Here is an 18,961-nt window from a genome sequence, read left to right as displayed (position 1 = left end):
AAGTTTTGATTTTTGATTTTTTATGTGAAAGTTTGTTTTTTAAAGACGTATAAATTCGTAAGTATATATTTTTTAATTGTTAATTTTAAGTGCTTAGTGATAATTTGACGGTGTAATTATTTCAGTAAATAAATAAAATAAACTCAATTCACAAATATCAACGTTTAATTTGTTCTTGGAGTGATGTTTAAGATTTATTTACTGATAGCTTTTGCGTCAGTTTCGTGTTAAGCAGAAAACTCGGACGACGTCACTATTGTTTACAGCGTCCGCATTGCGATAAATTGAACACAACTCGCTCAGTCTATACAAGAGCAAAGAACAAAGGTTTCGAATTAAGATAAAATTGTATAAAAGGCAAATAAAGGTTCTCAAATAACAAAATGTACTCAAGTTCTCGGCTGTAGTTCAAAAGCTGCTGTAATTTATACTAAGTAAACATGTCGTACGCGACTTTGTTAACGCTAACAATTCATAAGGACATTTTTTTGATCCCGCTATAAATATATGACATTAAGAGACTGTAACTGATTTAAATAATTACTAATTATATTTCTTTGCTTATTTTATTCCATTGGACATTCCTAACTGTAATATTTGACTTACTCCCAGCAAAATAGTAATACAATCCTATTGTTTAAGGGGAAATTTAATATTTATGTCGCCTACAGTCCCGTTACGACTCCCGCAGGTAGAGGATTACCCCTTCCACAACACCCTTTTACGCCCACAAATGAGACAGACGCGTTAGAAAATTGCATTCAGTGTTTACTGACTATTTGTTCAGAAAACAACACATGCTAAAAAATGGCTTTGTGGACCCCCTACGCGGAGGAACCTTTGGACTTAACTACAAATGTTAAACAGGAAGTCTCACCAGACAGTACCTCAACACCTGGTTCCAAGGTTCCTGACTATAGATATTCATCAGAGCCACCGAGCTTAGAACATGAAAATAGATCTTACAATTGTTATGAGTGCAACATCCCGCCGTCCCAAATATCTCCGGTCGAGAGTTGGAACTACAGAAACGCACCTTCAACATCGCAATCAGAGGACTTAGATGTCGACTCGCTGTCTGATGATGCCGAGTATCAAGCCTTTTCAAGCAGGATGCATTTCGAGCTATGGCCGAGAAGAATGGAGGCAGCTTACTTGGAAATAATCCGAGAATGAGGCGAGCGGTCCAGAGGAATCGAGACGCTGACGACTCGTACAGGAAGCAGAGAGAAAAAAACAATTACGCGGCGAAACAGAGCAGAGACAGACGAAAGTTAAGAGAAGTTCGTCACGAGTTTCAAGTGACATATCTAAAGAAAAGAATTGCGAAATTAAGGCCCAAGCTCAGAGAACGAGTATGTCAACCTTGTCAACATCGCAAACAAATACGGAGCTTCCACCGCATCCGTGTATAAGCACAGTGCAACACAGTGTTGAACCGTACCCATACATCGGGTATGTCCAGCCCATGTACGTGCCCGTTGTTGAACCATCGCCTGGGCCTTCGAGTTCCGGGTTGCAGCAATCGACTAATAATTATATAAGTACGTGCTTGATATCGCCACCCAAGTCTCCGGGATCAGACAAAAAAAAAAAAGCGTCCAACGGAGCTTCCACCGTATCCGTGTATAAGCACAGTGCAACACAGTGTTGAACCGTACCCATACATCGGGTATGTCCAGCCCATGTACGTGCCCGTTGTTGAACCAGCGCCTGCGTCTTCGAGTACAAATATGTCGCAATCGATGAGTGTCTCAAGGAGTACGTGCGTATTTTCGCCACCCAAGTCTCCGGTATCAGACGAAAAAAAAAGCGCCCAAGTTATATGATAGATGTAGACGCTTTATCAGACGATCCGGACTACCTTGCGTTCGAGAGGGAAGCCCTCAGAGCAATGGCCGAAAAGAAAGGAGGGCTATTGCTCGGTAATAATCCGAGAATGCGTCGTGCCGTGCAAACTAATCAGAACGCCGACGATTTTTATAGAAAACAGAGAGAGAGGAATAATTTTGCTGCAAAGCAGAGCCGTGACAGGAGAAAACTACGAGAGATCCACAATTCACTCAAGGTCACTTATTTGAAAAAAGACCTGTCTAAGATCATACGTCTGCTGTCTTCGAATAGGTGTATAGTGTGTGACCAGACGTTCCTTTAGAGATTTAGAATTATAATAGTGTTTAATTTTTTTTATTTTGAACTATAAGTTCTAAACTCTAAGGTGTTTGTGCAATGATGTTTGTGCAATCTTATAAATAGTATACTTGGAGTATTACAAGGTTGTACATAATTTTCCGTGACTGCGTTGTCGGCTAAAACTTAATATATATAAAATTAAATACAGTTACATCCGGAGAGGAGCCATACGGTGTCATTTGCTTCCTGTTCTTGCATGAATAACATTTATGAATCGTTCGAATTATCTTTCATTATTCACGAATGGTTTAACTTCTATTTGATCGAATGTTGCAACTAAAATCATATTCTCCAACAATTTTTTCTGCAATGGTTATAATAAATTACTTAAATTAATATCAGTATGAAACCAAAGAACACGTAGAGCATCGTACATACAATAAAATGAAGAAATTATTTGAAAACATTTCGCGATATTGTATCAGAAAATTGTGACATCATGATATCATTGTAATCAACCTTCACATTTTTCTATCTATTGTGTCAAAAACAAGCAAGCTTGAGTAGCAAATTAATAGCAAACGCAAAATCTACGCAACTCTTCATAATAGACCGAAAGTCACCCCATTGTTCTTCCGATGTGTCCCGTTGGTTCAGGTAGCGGAAGTAACCCGTGCAGCGGGGTGGGGGTGCCCTGCACAATTAGACCACACCCCCGAGAATAAAAGACCGGGGCGACCAACAACATCATTAGTTACTCGCAGTCAACCGTAACTACTAACCGTACTAACTAAAGTAATCATGGCTCTCTGGACACCATACGCTGAGGACTCACCATTAGATCTATCTGTGAATAGTACACGTGAAACGACATCGCAAACAAATACGGAGCTTCCACCGCATCCGTGTATAAGCACAGTGCAACACAGTGTTGAACCGTACCCATACATCGGGTATGTCCAGCCCATGTACGTGCCCGTTGTTGAACCATCGCCTGGGCCTTCGAGTTTCGGGTTGCAGCAATCGACTAATAATTATATAAGTACGTGCTTGATATCGCCACCCAAGTCTCCGGGATCAGACAAAAAAAAAAAAGCGTCCAACGGAGCTTCCACCGTATCCGTGTATAAGCACAGTGCAACACAGTGTTGAACCGTACCCATACATCGGGTATGTCCAGCCCATGTACGTGCCCGTTGTTGAACCAGCGCCTGCGTCTTCGAGTACAAATATGTCGCAATCGATGAGTGTCTCAAGGAGTACGTGCGTATTTTCGCCACCCAAGTCTCCGGTATCAGACAAAAAAAAAAGCGTCCAAGTTATATGATAGATGTAGACGCTCTATCAGACGATCCGGACTATCTTGCGTTCGAGAGGGAAGCCCTCAGAGCAATGGCCGAAAAGAACGGAGGGTCGTTGCTCGGTAATTATCCGAGAATGCGTCGTGCCGTGCAAACTAATCAGAACGCCGACGATTTTTATAGAAAACAGAGAGAGAGGAATAATTTTGCTGCAAAGCAGAGCCGTGACAGGAGAAAACTACGAGAGATCCACAATTCACTCAAGGTCACTTATTTGAAAAAATACCTGTCTAAGATCATACGTCTGCTGTCTTCGAATAGGTGTATAGTGTGTGACCAGACGTTCCTTTAGAGATTTAGAATTATAATAGTGTTTAATTTTTTTTATTTTGAACTATAAGTTCTAAACTCTAAGGTGTTTGTGCAATGATGTTTGTGCAATCTTATAAATAGTATACTTGCAGAATATTATTCTCTAAAGAATTGTAAGTTGAAATAAATTTAATAAATGACCAAACATAAATTGACCTTTTAATTATTTAAAACCTTTTAGTTTTGTTACAAAATCATAGAAAGTTATAATCAATTTGAAGTTTACACTAACAATATCTATATCGAGTCAAATATCTTCAATAGATTTTTCTATCTTGTATCATAAAGATAAGGTGGACTACCGAGCTTAACCCCATTCAAGTCCCCATTGAATAAAAAGTTAAGTACATACCATTAAGTTACAATAGAATGGGTGCGGCTTGCGCAAGCGCCGCTTTTTGCTTCTTTCCGACCAATCGGGTTCAGAATGAGTGTTTATTGTGTATTCAAAGATGATCGATAGATATACATAATTTACTTTTATATTTACTTTAAATGGGTTTAGTGTATTTTTAATTTGTAGATAATCAATATAAAATGTTTAAAAGCAAATACGAAACCGTTCAATATATTTTTTGCCTCTGTTCATCAAACGATTTGTGTTATGTTTATTAGCTATTGAGATGCACACGGAATGATATCAATAAATAAATGGAAATAAGAGTGAAAAAATAACAGTACGAAACTTGCAAATTCATATATGTACTACTCAAATTTTCAATAATCCACCGCGCGAACATTAGTGTTATATTAGCTTCTTAATTAATGTTATTTTTAGGTTAAGAAATCTAAAAATAAAACTAATTCCTGTACTTAAACTAGATTTATTTCGCTACAAATAACCTTACACAACTGGATATAACAGACTACTATACTTTCTGCTTGATGACGTGCGGCAAGTCGAATTTACCTCGGACGCATTTCAGCTTCACACCGGGACAATCTTTAACTCTGAAATTGATAACCAACCCAAATTCATCATACATTATTGGTGGCAGACGCAGCAGATACTTGTTAAGTTTAATATTAATCCATTTGGTTTTTGGTTAGTTTGATGGATCGCTTATAAAGCTAATCACAAGGTTGATAAGTAGTCACCATCGCCCATGAATTTTAAAAATATTAACTATTCCTTACATCGTCAACGCACCAATAATGGGAACAGAGATATATATCTTTTGCCTGCATTTACACTGGCTCACTCACCTTTGTAATTGTAAAAAGATCTATAGCTAAGTATATTTATAGTCAAGATGTGCTGCAGTATTATGGCGACTGCTCCATTTGTCATGATGAACCATATCACTCACCTGCCGACTCTAACGAGCACGATATTGTGTTCCTGCAGGTTGTGTCCGATGCCCGGCACGTAGGCGATCATCTCTCGCCCGCTGGAGAGACGCACGAGCACGCATTTACGGTTAGCGGAGTTCGGCTTCTTGGGTTTTCTGATCAAGGTTTTTAGTATCACACCCTGAAATTATGTTCCTTATTTAACTAAAAGTAAGAGCCTGTTTAGGGAAACATAACAGGGGTTCTGGGTTATGCTTTAATGAGAAGGTTTCGAGCTTAATTCATCACGTTGCTCCGTTGACTGTTCGTGAATACACACACACATACACTTGTAGGTTTTTCACGTTATTTTACTTCAAAGTAAAGCACTGTATTAAAAACACAAATTAAACACACGAATATTCAGTGATGCTTATATGCTTGGTACAGATTTACTCGATTTAGCTAAATAATCGAGGTTTTGTAAAACACATTGTTAGGAGACTATGTAAAAATATATATCTTAATATTCCGTATGGGTAAATAAAAACCTTCATAATATAAGAGATATTTGTGCACATTGTCTTTTATGCATATTTCTAATGCGCTGTTCATAGCAGTAAGTTTTGGCATCCCTTGTTCATATGTTACAATTACATCCTAAAGTTGAGAGTGGTGTTTCAAAATTTTTTTTTTAATTTTATATTTGTATCGCAGACTGGAATCTAAGATGTAATGTCCTATTTGCCTGTTCCTTACCTAGCTTCTTAACTCTACAAAACAAACGATAAACGATATACACACACAACGATACAAATTATTGATATGAGGCGGTAAACTAATGAGTGGTATTCACACAAGCGCGCCTGACCATATTAATAGTGACATTTAACTGAAAATTGTAAATTAATAATTAAAAAAAACCTAATACACGCATTTTATAGAATTATTTTCTTCCAATTTTGTTTAATGTTAGTTTAGTATGGAGAGTGTTTCTGAAGGGACAATATTAGTAAAACACCAGTGAGTTTGTTATAGCCCGGTTTCTATATTTAACGAATTATTTTTTTACATCTGTAACCGATAATTTTGATATGACTTACTTACGGAACGTCATTTTTTAAATGTTTTTTATTCATGCATAAGGCAAAACGAATTGTTTTTTTTTTAAATATAGTAACCGGATATGAAAGAATAGAAGTATGTAAAATAGTCAGCATACCTTGGCGAAAGGATTTCCATTGAGCGGATTTCTTGATTTTCTCTTTTTGATATGTGGACCCGTTTTGTGCATCTGCGCGAGGGATGCCATCGTTCTCGACAACACTGATGTTGCTTGGAGATTAGAGCCGGTTAGGAAGTCTGTTGTGGGTGCCACTCGACGGATTATAGATTGTGTGGGTGTAGCTGAATAAAAGTTTATAGAATAAAATACCATGATTCATGATATGTACTAATATTATAAATGCGAAAGTAGCTCTGTCTGTTGGCTTATTTCTGTCACGAAGAAATCGAGGTAATCTTAGATTTGGTTAAGGTCTTAAGTATATAATTTACAGGAACATATTTGCTATGCGAACTGAATTACGGGGAAAAGCTATTGCTATATAATAAAACTGATATAAATTGAAAACTTGCACATTAAAAAATAAATAAACAGCATATCCAAATAGGAGTATTGTTTAAAATACATAGCTGACATCTTTTTCATATTTTTTTCGCACGTAGTCAATATTCTTATCTCATAAAACAGCAGGTGCAGGTGCAAAACCCTCTGTTTCGGATTATCTTCCATCGTCATGTAGCCTAGATATTTTACTGTAATTTGAACTCTAACACAAAGACATAAGGATATCGAAAATATGCATGACGAAAAGGCTAAATGTGTACTGTTAACCGCGAATATATTGTTAAAATCAAGGTTTTGAAGGCGTTCTCGCAATTGTATCAATTGTGTGGGCTGTGATCAAATGTTCACATGGTCTCGTGGGGCGTTGTGTACTTTATAGCGGTTCTTGAAAGGTATGATTGACAAGTCCAAGGTGTTGTACGATTCGATGCAGCGGGAACATCAAGTGTGGTCCGTTAAACAACTATTTTGGATTTGTATACATTTTTATAGATACGGTTAAATCAACTGTTGTTTGTTTGGATGTTGATAAACTTTTCCTGGTTATAATATATTTGTTGATGTTACTTGCCGCTTTATCGATAACGGGCTTTAACAAGTTTCATAATACTAACAAATTATCGGTTTTGAAAAATACTAAAGTTTTTTAAGCTCCAAACCTCCTCCTCAAAAAGGGAGAGGAGGCCTTAACCCAGCAGTGGGGCATTTATAAGTTGTTACTGTATTTAATATTTCTTGCAATTTAACGGCTCGGTTTTAATGACATTGTAATGTATAAATTTAACGTATATATATCGCCGTTGCAGTTTTATTATATGTACATATATAAAGTCAAGATTTTTTTTCCCTAGTTACCTAGTCAGAACAACAAATGATTATTATAGATTGTTTTGTTATTTTTAAAATAGATGTTATTTTTTGCAAATTAAAAATATTCCAGGAACCCGAAACATATTCAGAAGTTAAAATTATTTGAGCAACAACTAAAATAACAAACGTATAGTAGAGTCGAAGGCAATATCACGTAGTGTCCGGCTGAATGTTATTGTTTGAGAAAATCGTCGCCAAGTGTCTCCCGGGAGAGAGGCTTGCATCTGTCTAGCGCAAGCAAATATTATAATATCGGTACAAGTTACGAGCTGAACACTTGTTAAACGTGTTTTAAGATTTGTTGATTTCATATGCAATTAAATCAAAGCGACAATTGACAATAGTACAAATACATTTGTAGGTATAAGATTTGATTTGAGTAGAATAGAAGAATTAGTAACGTACCTATTTTATCCTGAATTTGTTGATTTGGGGCTGATTTATCGATGGGACTATGTTATTTTGAAAAGTGAACTGGCGATCAAAAAATCGGTCGTAAAAAATTAAAGAATTGAAGTCATTTTTTTTCATCAAAAATATTTATACAGAGCGTCATTTACAAAACGCGTATACACTAAACTTGGACTGTGTCTGAAACAGTACCTGCTCTTTTTGCGGATTATAATCCGCTAATAGTGGGCATTGTCCGCACACGACGGACACATAGATTTGAAATTATCCTTTCTGACAACGTTGCTTCGAAATTATTTAGAAAAAAAAGTCCACAGGCGACAATAGGGAAGAGTTGGGCTACGGGAGCATTGTCTGTTCCCAGAAACGCTGTAAATCATATTTGTGTAAGAATAACTTTAATACCACTCACAAATGGTACAACTTTATCGCAATTGTCAATTCAACATCTCATACTATGCGTTCGGTTATTGCAAATAACTGCACATTATTATCAACAATAATAATAATTCTTGGAAGGATTCTTAAGACTTCTAGAAGAAAACTTATGATATATTTTTGTAACATTAACGAATTGATAGTATAATGTTAAATATTCATAATCTATATTGTTTAAATATGTATTATATATAAAAATGAAGTAACAGATCTTAAATGTCTCACTGCCAATTATGGAGAAGGTATGGAGTATACTTCACCAGGCCAGGTGGAGTATACTCCAATATTTCATGTATTTACTGGTGGTAGGGCTTTGTGCAAGCTCGTCTGTGTAGGTACCACCCACTCATCAGATATTCTATCGCAAATCAGCAGTACTTGGTATTGTGTTCTGGTTTGAAGGGTGAGTCAGTAATTACAGGTACAAGGGACATAACATCTCAGTTCTCAACGTTGGTAGCGCATTGGCAATGTAAGCGATGATTAACATTTCTTACAATGCCAATATCACTGGGCGTTGGTGACCACTTACCATCAGGTGGCCCATATACTCGTCATACCTATATAAAAAAATACGCTGGTCTACCATGGATTGGTTAGGTATAGTTATTATAAATAGAATTATAACTAACACAAGCGTTCCTATACAATTTTTATCCTTCATCATCACGTTTGAGAAGTATTATTATAAACACACATCGAGCAAGTGAAATCTTAGATCAAAGAATTCTATACCTATAAAGGAAAAGTGCTAGAAAGTTTTACTTCTGCTCAAAGATTCGAATTTTAAGCATGAGCAAAATTTCCGCGTCTTTAACGCTAAAGGATCTGCGGCGGAGCGATCAAAACAGACACAATTGATTCATTGCTACTCGTATTTTCTATGAGAAAGATTAATATGGGAAGATCCCACGTAGCGTCCGGTCAACAATCATTACTTTTAGTATCATGCGATAAATATATCAAAAAAATAATTAGTAATGTTTTAGGATTTATCACATTATTAAAATATGTAAATTTACAAATAATCAATTAATTTGTAAAGCATGAAAACTGTTTTTACTACAACATCTACATATATAAAAAAAGACTTAAAACCATCTTCGCACAAGAATTTTTCTATTAAAGTCCCCATTAATCTAGATCACAGCTGTATTACGATCTGGTCTAAAACACTAATAAGTAATTTTATGTGAACTTTCGGTAACTTTGTGTCTTAAGGGACAGTCTTTTTTTATAGTATAGGTAGGCGGACGAGCATATGGGCCACCTGATGGTAAGTAATCATTAACGCCCATAGACATTGGCATTGTAAGAAATTTTAACAATTGTATCACCAATGCGCCACCAACTTTGGGAACTAAGATGTTATGTCCCTTGTGCCTGTACTCACTCACCCCTCAAACTGGAACACAACAATACCAAGTACTGTTGTTTTGCGGTAGAATATCTGATGAGTGGGTGGTACCTACCCAGATAGGCTTGCACAAAGCCCGACCACCTAGTAGCTTTTTTACAATTAGGTATAATTAAAGCCTAAATTTATAGGCAGAACAATTTATTAGTATGAACACGGAAACAATCATTTTCAATTACCTTTGCACTATTTTAATATTATTTAGTACTTTTATTTATAAAATTCCAATAAGTACGTGATTTTTTTTCATAACATAACCACAAATTCTATATTTATTTTGGCATTTGAGTTTTGACATAAGGATGACAGAACAGACCGACGGTGCTGCATGTATAATATGTTTTAAAAAATTAAAAAAAGAAATCATTAATAATATTTTTATTAAAATAATTTTAGGTACATAAATATTTTAATAGTGCCTTTTAAATAATATAATAATACATTAATATAAAAGTGACACTGTCGTAAAATTCTCGATAGATGTCACTTTTACCTTTAAGCAAGTTAGCTTACCGCTATTCAACGATAGATGTCATTTTTTGTTATTTGTTCTAATATTTTTTTTTTTGATAATTCATGCCAAAATCCCTACCTAATATAAATGCTAATGTTAGGCTTATACTTTCAAGCAGGAACGGAAATATGCCGTACAGCGAATGTTTGCTTCGCAAGTCAAAATATTATTTTTATTATTGAGGGTACTGACGAATTTTGTTAAGATAAAATATTTATTAAAATTAATATGTATATATTTTCATAAATATATTAAAAAAAAATTATATAGAAACTTAAACAAAAACTAAAGTTGCCATATAATTAAATCAGTATAACACTTTAAAGCTTTTAAGAGTTTAAAACTGTTTAAGAGGAGAAGAGTTTAAAACTGTTTTTGTTCTATCCGTGCAGTGACGGAGAAAGAATACATTTCACTGCCCCTCTCTTTCCCATGGGTGTCGTAAGAGGCGACTAAGGGATATCTGAGCGACCATCTGCTCATCTGGTGGTAGGATGCTAACATCCGCCTGGCTTGTTACCACCGTAAGCGTGGTGAAAAACTCGTGAAGTGGCTTGCAGCCGCGTTTCGAGGTCAGCCAGCGTACAGCCAGAGCCCGAGCGAGTATTGCCGCGATGGGTGTTGGTCCAGTTGAAGACGGCTGTTGAACCAATGCCGGGGGAAACTGTATTGACCTGACCGGCAGGGAGACCCGAAGAAACGGCTGTTCCGCTGGCCGCCCGTGGCATAGTACAGAGGCCCGAGCGTGCCTAACCAGCTCGTGAGGCTGCCCCACCAGGCCACGCATAATCTCAGGGTGGACCGTCGTGCCGGTTGGTGACCGGTAGGTGGGGTCCCGGCGGCCACTTCCGGGGGGGTTCGTGGGCCCTTCCGTCCGGCGGGTCAGTGTATTTTTCCTTTTGGCAACCATTTGGGGAAACACGCCTCCACACTTTGCCCATCCCTATCGTGGCAATACATCGCTCGCTTCACGTCTCTTTTCCATTTCATTTTTCCGAAATGGCGCAACAAAAAAGAAATAACGGTCGTACAGCGGTGCAAACCCCCACCATACCCTCGCTGTTTGAGGTCGAGTTCTCTAACATCCGAGGACTCCACACTAACCTCAACGCTGTCCACCACCATCTCGAGACAGCACGGCCAGCAATGTTGTTTCTCACGGAGACACAAATACTCCGTCCTGCCGATACCAGCTACCTTAATTATCCCGGCTACACGCTTGAAGAATCCTTCAAAGCGAAAGCCGGAGTATGCTTGTTCGTCAGGACGGATGTTTGCTGTCACCGACTACGCTGCTTGGAGGACCCCTCCTTCTCCATGTTGGTGGTACGTGTGGACCTGGTTCGTCAGAGCCGTGTCTACGTGTGCCTCTACAGATCCCACAATGGTGACTTGGAGACAAGCCGATTATTTGACCATCTTAGTCGGGTGGCAGATGCTGCGCAAGAGCAATTTCCTAACGCGGAATTGGTGTTTTTGGGGGATTTTAATGCCCACCACGAATCCTGGTTGAAATCCCTCAAAACTGACCATGCTGGAAGGACTGCTCATGCTTTTGCTCTCACACATGACTTGACCCAACTGGTTGATCAGCCCACCAGGATCCCAGATATTGATGGGCAAACACCTTCTCTACTGGACCTTCTGCTGACTTCTCACCCGGTGGAATATCAGGTTGTGGTTCAGGCTCCTCTTGGCTCTTCGGATCACAGCCTTATTTCTACCAGAGTGCCACAGGCCAAGCTGCCACCACTAGCGGTATGCAAACGTCGCGTTTGGCACTATAAGTCGGCGGATTGGGACGGTATGCGCGATAACTATGCGTCGGTCCCTTGGAAGGAACGTTGCTTCAGTGGGAATGACCCGACAGCTAGTGCCGCTGCTGTTGCTGGCGAGATCATGCTGGGAATGGAATACTACATTCTTAGCTCAGATCTCGTCAGTAGGAGTACGCGTAACCGTTGGTTCACTCGTGAATGTGCCGATGCTGTATCATCTAAGCAGGCGGCATATCGCAAGTGGATCAACGGCTGTATTAGCGGGGCATCTAACATTGACTCACTGAAAGCAAACTATAATAAAAATTCCAAGTCCTGTAGAAAGGCATACACGAGAGCGGATGCACAGCGCATTGTACAGATTGGTCATGACCTTGTTTCGCATCCTAGGGGCTCCCGTAGCTTCTGGCGTCTGACCAAGTCTGTGCAAAACAATTTCTGCCAACCTTCGCTGCCACCGCTCAGAAATCCGGACGGATCGCTAGCTTACAGTCCGCAAGAGCAAGCTGATCTCCTGGCTAAACTCTTTGCCGACAATTCCGTCATCGATGATTGTAGTGCACTGCCACCTACAATACCTGCATGTGGCCATACGATGCCTGACATTAAAATCAGGCAACGTGATGTGCGTGCGGAGTGAATTTCGTTCATGTCTCATATCAAATAAGCCCCAACCAAAACACAATAGAAGGCATCGGCTTCGACCTTATTTGTCTTAGACTTGCAAGTACAAACTACATTTTACATAATTGTATCGTAAAACAATAAGTGGTTATTAAAATGTCTTTTTGTTATAAACAAAATGTCTAACAAATCGGCAAAGCGTTTTGTTCGTCTCCCGCCGAGTTTTTGGTTTATTGCAGGCGAAGAAGATAACGCAGCTATTGTTCTCAGAGAAAGTAGAGCTGTTTCAGAGAAAACGTCCCGACGGGAGAACGGTTGCACCCTTTGTGTCATTGCGAATATAACAATGCAAATGATACAATTCGGATGAACGTTTCAACTGGTTCGTAATTTCGCAATTTCACCAAACGCTCGACATTATTTTAAAAGTACTTATTTTAAAATGTTTTCTCTTTTTCAATTTTATTTGTTTTTAAAATGGTGTTTACATAAAAATAATAATAAATTAATTTGCTACGGAAACACTAAATTAGCGTAGAGACTAGCTTACACGACTTAAATTACAATATACCTACCTGTTTACGCCGAACTAATATCGGGGATCAAACGGTAAATGAAACTAAGGAAGAGCTTTCCAATGTTCACACTATAATTTATTTTGTCTGATCATTTTAACAAAATCACCTTTACATTATATATATTCAGTAGCGAATCTAGACAGCGCGATTCAGGAAACTGACAGATTTTATTACCGCCATCTATACATACACTACCTACAGAAGGTATTTTAGTAATTTGAATAATGTATAATTTAGATTATATTAATAAAAGTAAAGACCTCTACATAATATACTTATATATTTCAAAAATAATATAATCCGAAATTTGTTTAATTAGGAATTATTATAAATATACTGTACAATATAATTGTCTGTATTTGGATTTGATTTTGTATATTTAAAGTGCTATTTTATGTAATCGCTTTGAAAATGTTGCGTGTCTTTCTGTGGCAATCATTTGACCGAAACTTAAAATAATATTTGCAAACGACTCGTGCCAATGTGTTTCTAAGCGAGATTCACGTGTGAAATTTTATTATCGATGATTAATATAGATCAATACAAAAATAGCATTACGAAATAAATATAAATACGAGTAGGTAATCAAATTCGATTCCTTTTAGTTTAGTTATTCACGGCTTAAAATTAATTGGATAAGCTTATCTTTTCTAGACATCGCATACCTTTATATATAGGAGCTGCCCGTCCAGACGTATGTTCAAAATATTAGGTAATGAAAGATTTATTTTGAAGAACCAACATGTAAAACGGGCAGCAGAAGCCTTCTCGAAGCTATAACTCTTTTACCGCTAGTACCTGGAAATTGAAGTAGGCAAACAAGTAGTAATAAAATTCGCCGACGCACTTCTTTTTTGAATAAAATATAGGCTGGCCATTAGCAATTTACGACATCATTGTTTAAATTCTCCGAGAATCTAAGAAGCATTGAAGGGAGCCGAAACAAAACATAATTGATGTAGTTGGCAACTTAATCTTATAATTTATGATTTTACCCTAATAATAAGCAATAGTTAACGTGATTTGATATAAAAATATCGAAAATTATCTAAAACTCCGATTCGAGTAAAAAAGTAATATATGGTTAATTTATTGAGAAAGGTATATACTTATAGTCTATAGCTCGTAGACAATATATATGTGACGTAATGCTATGACACATGTTTATTAGAACACATAAAATGTAATTATATCTCTATATATATATAACTTACCTGTGTATATCTTTGAGTGAAACTGAAGAGAGGCGGGAGAATCTTGTTATTGAACTCGATAGGACATTAGAGCTCATCGCCAAATGGGGTTCTGATAATCTTGTTGAGTTTAATGCCAAGAAAACACAGGTGTGCGCTCTCACAGAGAAAAAGTCACCATTTTACCCTCATCCCTCCCTCTGTGGCACACCGCTGATGATACAAAGCAAAATCGCCATGCTGGGGATGGACGTTCGCTGCGACCTTAGTCCAAGGGATTACATCGAGGCTATTATAAAAACTGCTTCACGGAAACTCGGAGTTCTGAACAAGGTGCGGCGTTTTTTCACGCCACAACAACTGTGCCTGTTATACAAAACACAGGTACGGTCTTGCGTTGAATATTGCTCGCACCTTTGGGATGGCTCCGCTAAGTACCTACTGGAGGCCTTGGACCGGTTGCAGCGACGTGCAGTACGCATTATTGGCGACGTAAAAGTCACAAACACCCTTGAACCTTTACAATTGCGTCGCGAGATAGCAGCACTGAGCGCTTTCTATCGTCTGTATCACGGCGAGTGCTCTGAGGAATTATTCTCTTTAATTCCTGCTTCCCCCTTCCTTCTTAAGTCCACGCGAGCTGGTTCTCGATGTCACCGCCTAACTGTGACATCAATTCCATCGCGCACAAAGAAATTTGGCAACTCCTTTCTTTGTCGCACTACCAAAAAATGGAATTCCTTACCAGCTCACGTGTTCCCCTCCTCTTACAACCCGGGTTCCTTCAAACGAGGCGTGAAGAGGCATCTTGCGGGCCGGCAAGGCGGGGACGGCTAGTACAGAACATTCTTCCCGACTGTACTGGCCGTCGTCGCGTTTGGACTCTACTACCACTTACCATCAGGTGGAGTAGAGTCATTTGCCATCCCGGGGCATATAAAAAAAAAAAAGAGTAAATAGTATGTAAAGTTATTATAACTTTTCTTTTAAAATTTCTAAAATAAATAAAAATGTAGTGTCTGTCTCTCAGTTTGCCGGGTCTAATCGCCAAAAAGAAAAAAAAAATATTATAGAGAATATTCTGATGTACTGTTTGTCTTTAAAATTATCATCCAAATCCGTTCTATACCTATATAAGTATAATTACAAAAAATATTTTCAGGAAGTCATTGCAATTCTTTCGAAATGTGATAAAAAGCGTTATTTTTCTTCCGTTAATATTTTTAGGCTTTAGGACTTGGGCTTTAGGTTATTGCTCAATGTGTAATATAAACTTAACGCGGCTTAAACCGTTGGGCACTGTTAATAATAAATACATGTATAAAGATGTATTCTGCACGTACTGCTTATTACTTCATTGTATAGTAAATGTAGTAATCGATAACTACCGAATTGTGTGATTGATACAGTTGCAACGCGGAAATAAGATGCATCTGTTATTTCGGAACACATTATCCAAAATGAACTCTATTGTAATAATATAGAGTTAAAAATTGATTGTGCCGCGTATGCTTTGCTAGAATTACATTTAAGGTAATATAAGTTTTATTATATTGTGTTAAAGAATGAATTATAATGGCACAGGTTACGTGTGAATGCCCACGCGCCTGCCATTTGTGTTAACCCATTACAAAACTTAGTGGTCGGTTCGACCATTTTGTATTGTTGACATATTTCAAGATGGATGGTATAACTGTTTCACAATAATGTGTGTTTGATATCTATTTTATTTTCCGTTAGTGTTTTTTTGGACGGCAGACGATTTAAATTCCATGAATTTCAATTTGAAATAACTTCGAAGAGATACACTGAATACGGTTTTGTCACGAACTTTCTATAAATGACTTTTGTATATTTAAATGTGTTACTTCGTAAAAATTAACAAAAATAAATTAGTAATGAGTATTTAAAAATATTTTTTTTATAATTTGGTTTAATTACTGCAATTAAATGAATAGTAATCATTTCAAAAAGTATATTATTCTATATTTAAATTTTCTTTTTCGGAAGCATAAAGCTTAATAGTCCCTTTCAAATTAAACTTATTTAATTTTTTTAAAGGCCCTAATGGTGAGTTCCCATAATAGATAATGATGTCCAGCGCGTGCTTTGATAAAAGTCATCGAAGCGTCACCAGGGGACCAACTGATGCGTCTTTCTCGTAACTTCCGGTCGAAATTTTGCAATTATATAAATAAAAACCGACGGTGGTCCTACATTGATCCCGTGACAGGAAAGGGTTATAATACCTTAAACGTTTCAAGTGAGACGCATCTACAATTGGTCAAAAGATTATTCAAAAACATGAAAAACCAGTTGTTTGGGTTGATGCATTACTTTAAATATTGTCATTTATTGAACTTTAGCTTCCGATATGCATTTTTTCAAATTTTCAATAACCGATAACGAAATTTCGACCTTCAGAACTAACCCCGTGGACGGTCGGAGACAAAAGTTGAAAATGAAGAATTAAAGGCTATTGTGGAAGCGGATCCATCACAAAGCACTTCGGAGATAGCTGCAGTCTTCGGGGTAAGTGATAAAACTGTATTAATTCATTTCAAGCAAATCGGGAAAGTAAAAAAACTTGAACGATGGGTACCTCATGAATTGAGTGAATCGAACTTGCAAACACGCGTAGACTGCTGTGTTACTTTGCTCAACCGACACAATAATGAAGGGATTTTAAATCGAATCATTACTTGTGATGAAAAGTAGATACTGTACGATAATCGGAAGCGCTCGTCGCTATGGCTGAACCCTGGAAACCCAGCCAAATCCTACCCTAAACGAAAATTGACTTAGAAAAAGTTACTTGTGAGTGTTTGGTGGACTAGCGCCGGTGTCGTTCACTACAGCTTTTTAAAATCTGGCCAAACTATTACGGCATATCTATTGTCAGCAACTGCAAACCATGAAGGAAGAACTAGCAACTAAACAACCGAGATTGGTCAATCGCTCTAGGCCACTGCTGCTTCATGACAACGCAAGACACACACTGTACAATTAACAACCACTAAGTTAAATGCTACAATTAGAATGTCTACGACATCCACCGTACCCCCCGGGCCTGTCTCCAACAGATTACCATTTTTTCCGGAATTTGGACAACTTCTTACAAGGAAAAAAATTCAACTCCGATGCGGAGGTCCAAACCGCCTTCAAAGAGTTTATTGATTCTCGCCCCCATGGTGTTTTTTAGTAAAAGGATCTATGAGATAGCAAAAGTGTATGAATAGCAACGGTAATTTGATTAATTAAATATATTTTACAAAAAAAAAAAAAATAACTTTATATTCCTCCCGTACAAAACGCCAATTTCATATGTAAGGACCTAATAATAATATTTATATGGTTTTTTAAGTAAAGCTTCTTTGGATGCGATATGAATTAAATTTCAATATAGTATAAGAGCAACGTTTCTGTATGTAATGTTTAAGTGAGTTCCAAACCTTCTCTCCTTAATTAATTATTTAAGTCGAGTCTTTACCTAGCGATTGTTAAGTTAGGTACTTAAGTCCTGTGTTTGACAGAACTAGTTACTGTCTAAAAAAGACGGGTTGAAAAATGCATATCTAATTATGTATTTAAAAATATAACATTTATGTTACGTTCTTATAGCTCACTTCTCACACATACTTTTATCACCGAAATTTAGTTGAGAAGGTTTGATTTTTGATTTTTTATGTGAAACTTTGATTTTTAAAGACGTATAAATTCGTAAGTACATATTTTTTAATTGTTAATTTTAAGGCTTAGTGATAACTTGACGGTGTAATTATTTCAGTAAATAAATAAAATAAACTCAATTCACAAATATCAACGTTTAATTTGTTCTTGGAGTGATGTTTAAGATTTATTTACTGATAGCTTTTGCGTCAGTTTCGTGTTAAGCAGAAAACTCGGATGATGTCACTATTGTTTACAGCGACCGCATTGCGATAAATTGAACACAACTCGCTCAGTCTATACAAGAGCAAAGAACAAAGGTTTCGAATTAAGATAAAATTGTATAAAAGGCAAATAAAGGTTCTCAAATAACAAAATGTACTCAAGTTCTCGGCTGTAGTTCAAAAGCTGCTGTAATTTATACTAAGTAAACATGTCGCACGCGACTTTGTTAACGCTAACAATTCATAAGGACATTTTTTTGATCCCGCTATAAATATATGACATTAAGAGACTGTAACTGATTTATATAATTACTTATTATAGTTCTTTGCTTATTTTATTCCATTGGACATTCCTAACTGTAATATTTGACTTACTCCCAGCAAAATAGTAATAGAATCCTATTGTTTAAGGGGAAATTTAATATTCATGTCGCCTACAGTCCCGTTACGAGTCCCGCAGGTAGAGGATTACCCCTTCCACAACACCCTTTTACGCCCACAAATGAGACAGACGCGTTAGAAAATTGCATTCAGTGT

The 18,961-nt window shown here is 37.2% G+C and overlaps 1 pseudogene; it reads left to right on the top strand.

The window, feature by feature from the left end:
- The first annotated feature begins 807 nt into the window (after positions 1-807).
- LOC126769784 (hepatic leukemia factor-like) lies at positions 808-18,944 on the top strand (annotated as a pseudogene).
- The last annotated feature ends 17 nt before the right edge of the window (positions 18,945-18,961 follow it).

Source organism: Nymphalis io, chromosome 7 (assembly GCF_905147045.1).
Source record: "Nymphalis io chromosome 7, ilAglIoxx1.1, whole genome shotgun sequence".
NCBI lineage: Eukaryota > Metazoa > Arthropoda > Insecta > Lepidoptera > Nymphalidae > Nymphalis > Nymphalis io.
Note: the sequence above shows the minus strand (reverse complement) of the source record. Positions and strands in the feature narration are given on the sequence as shown.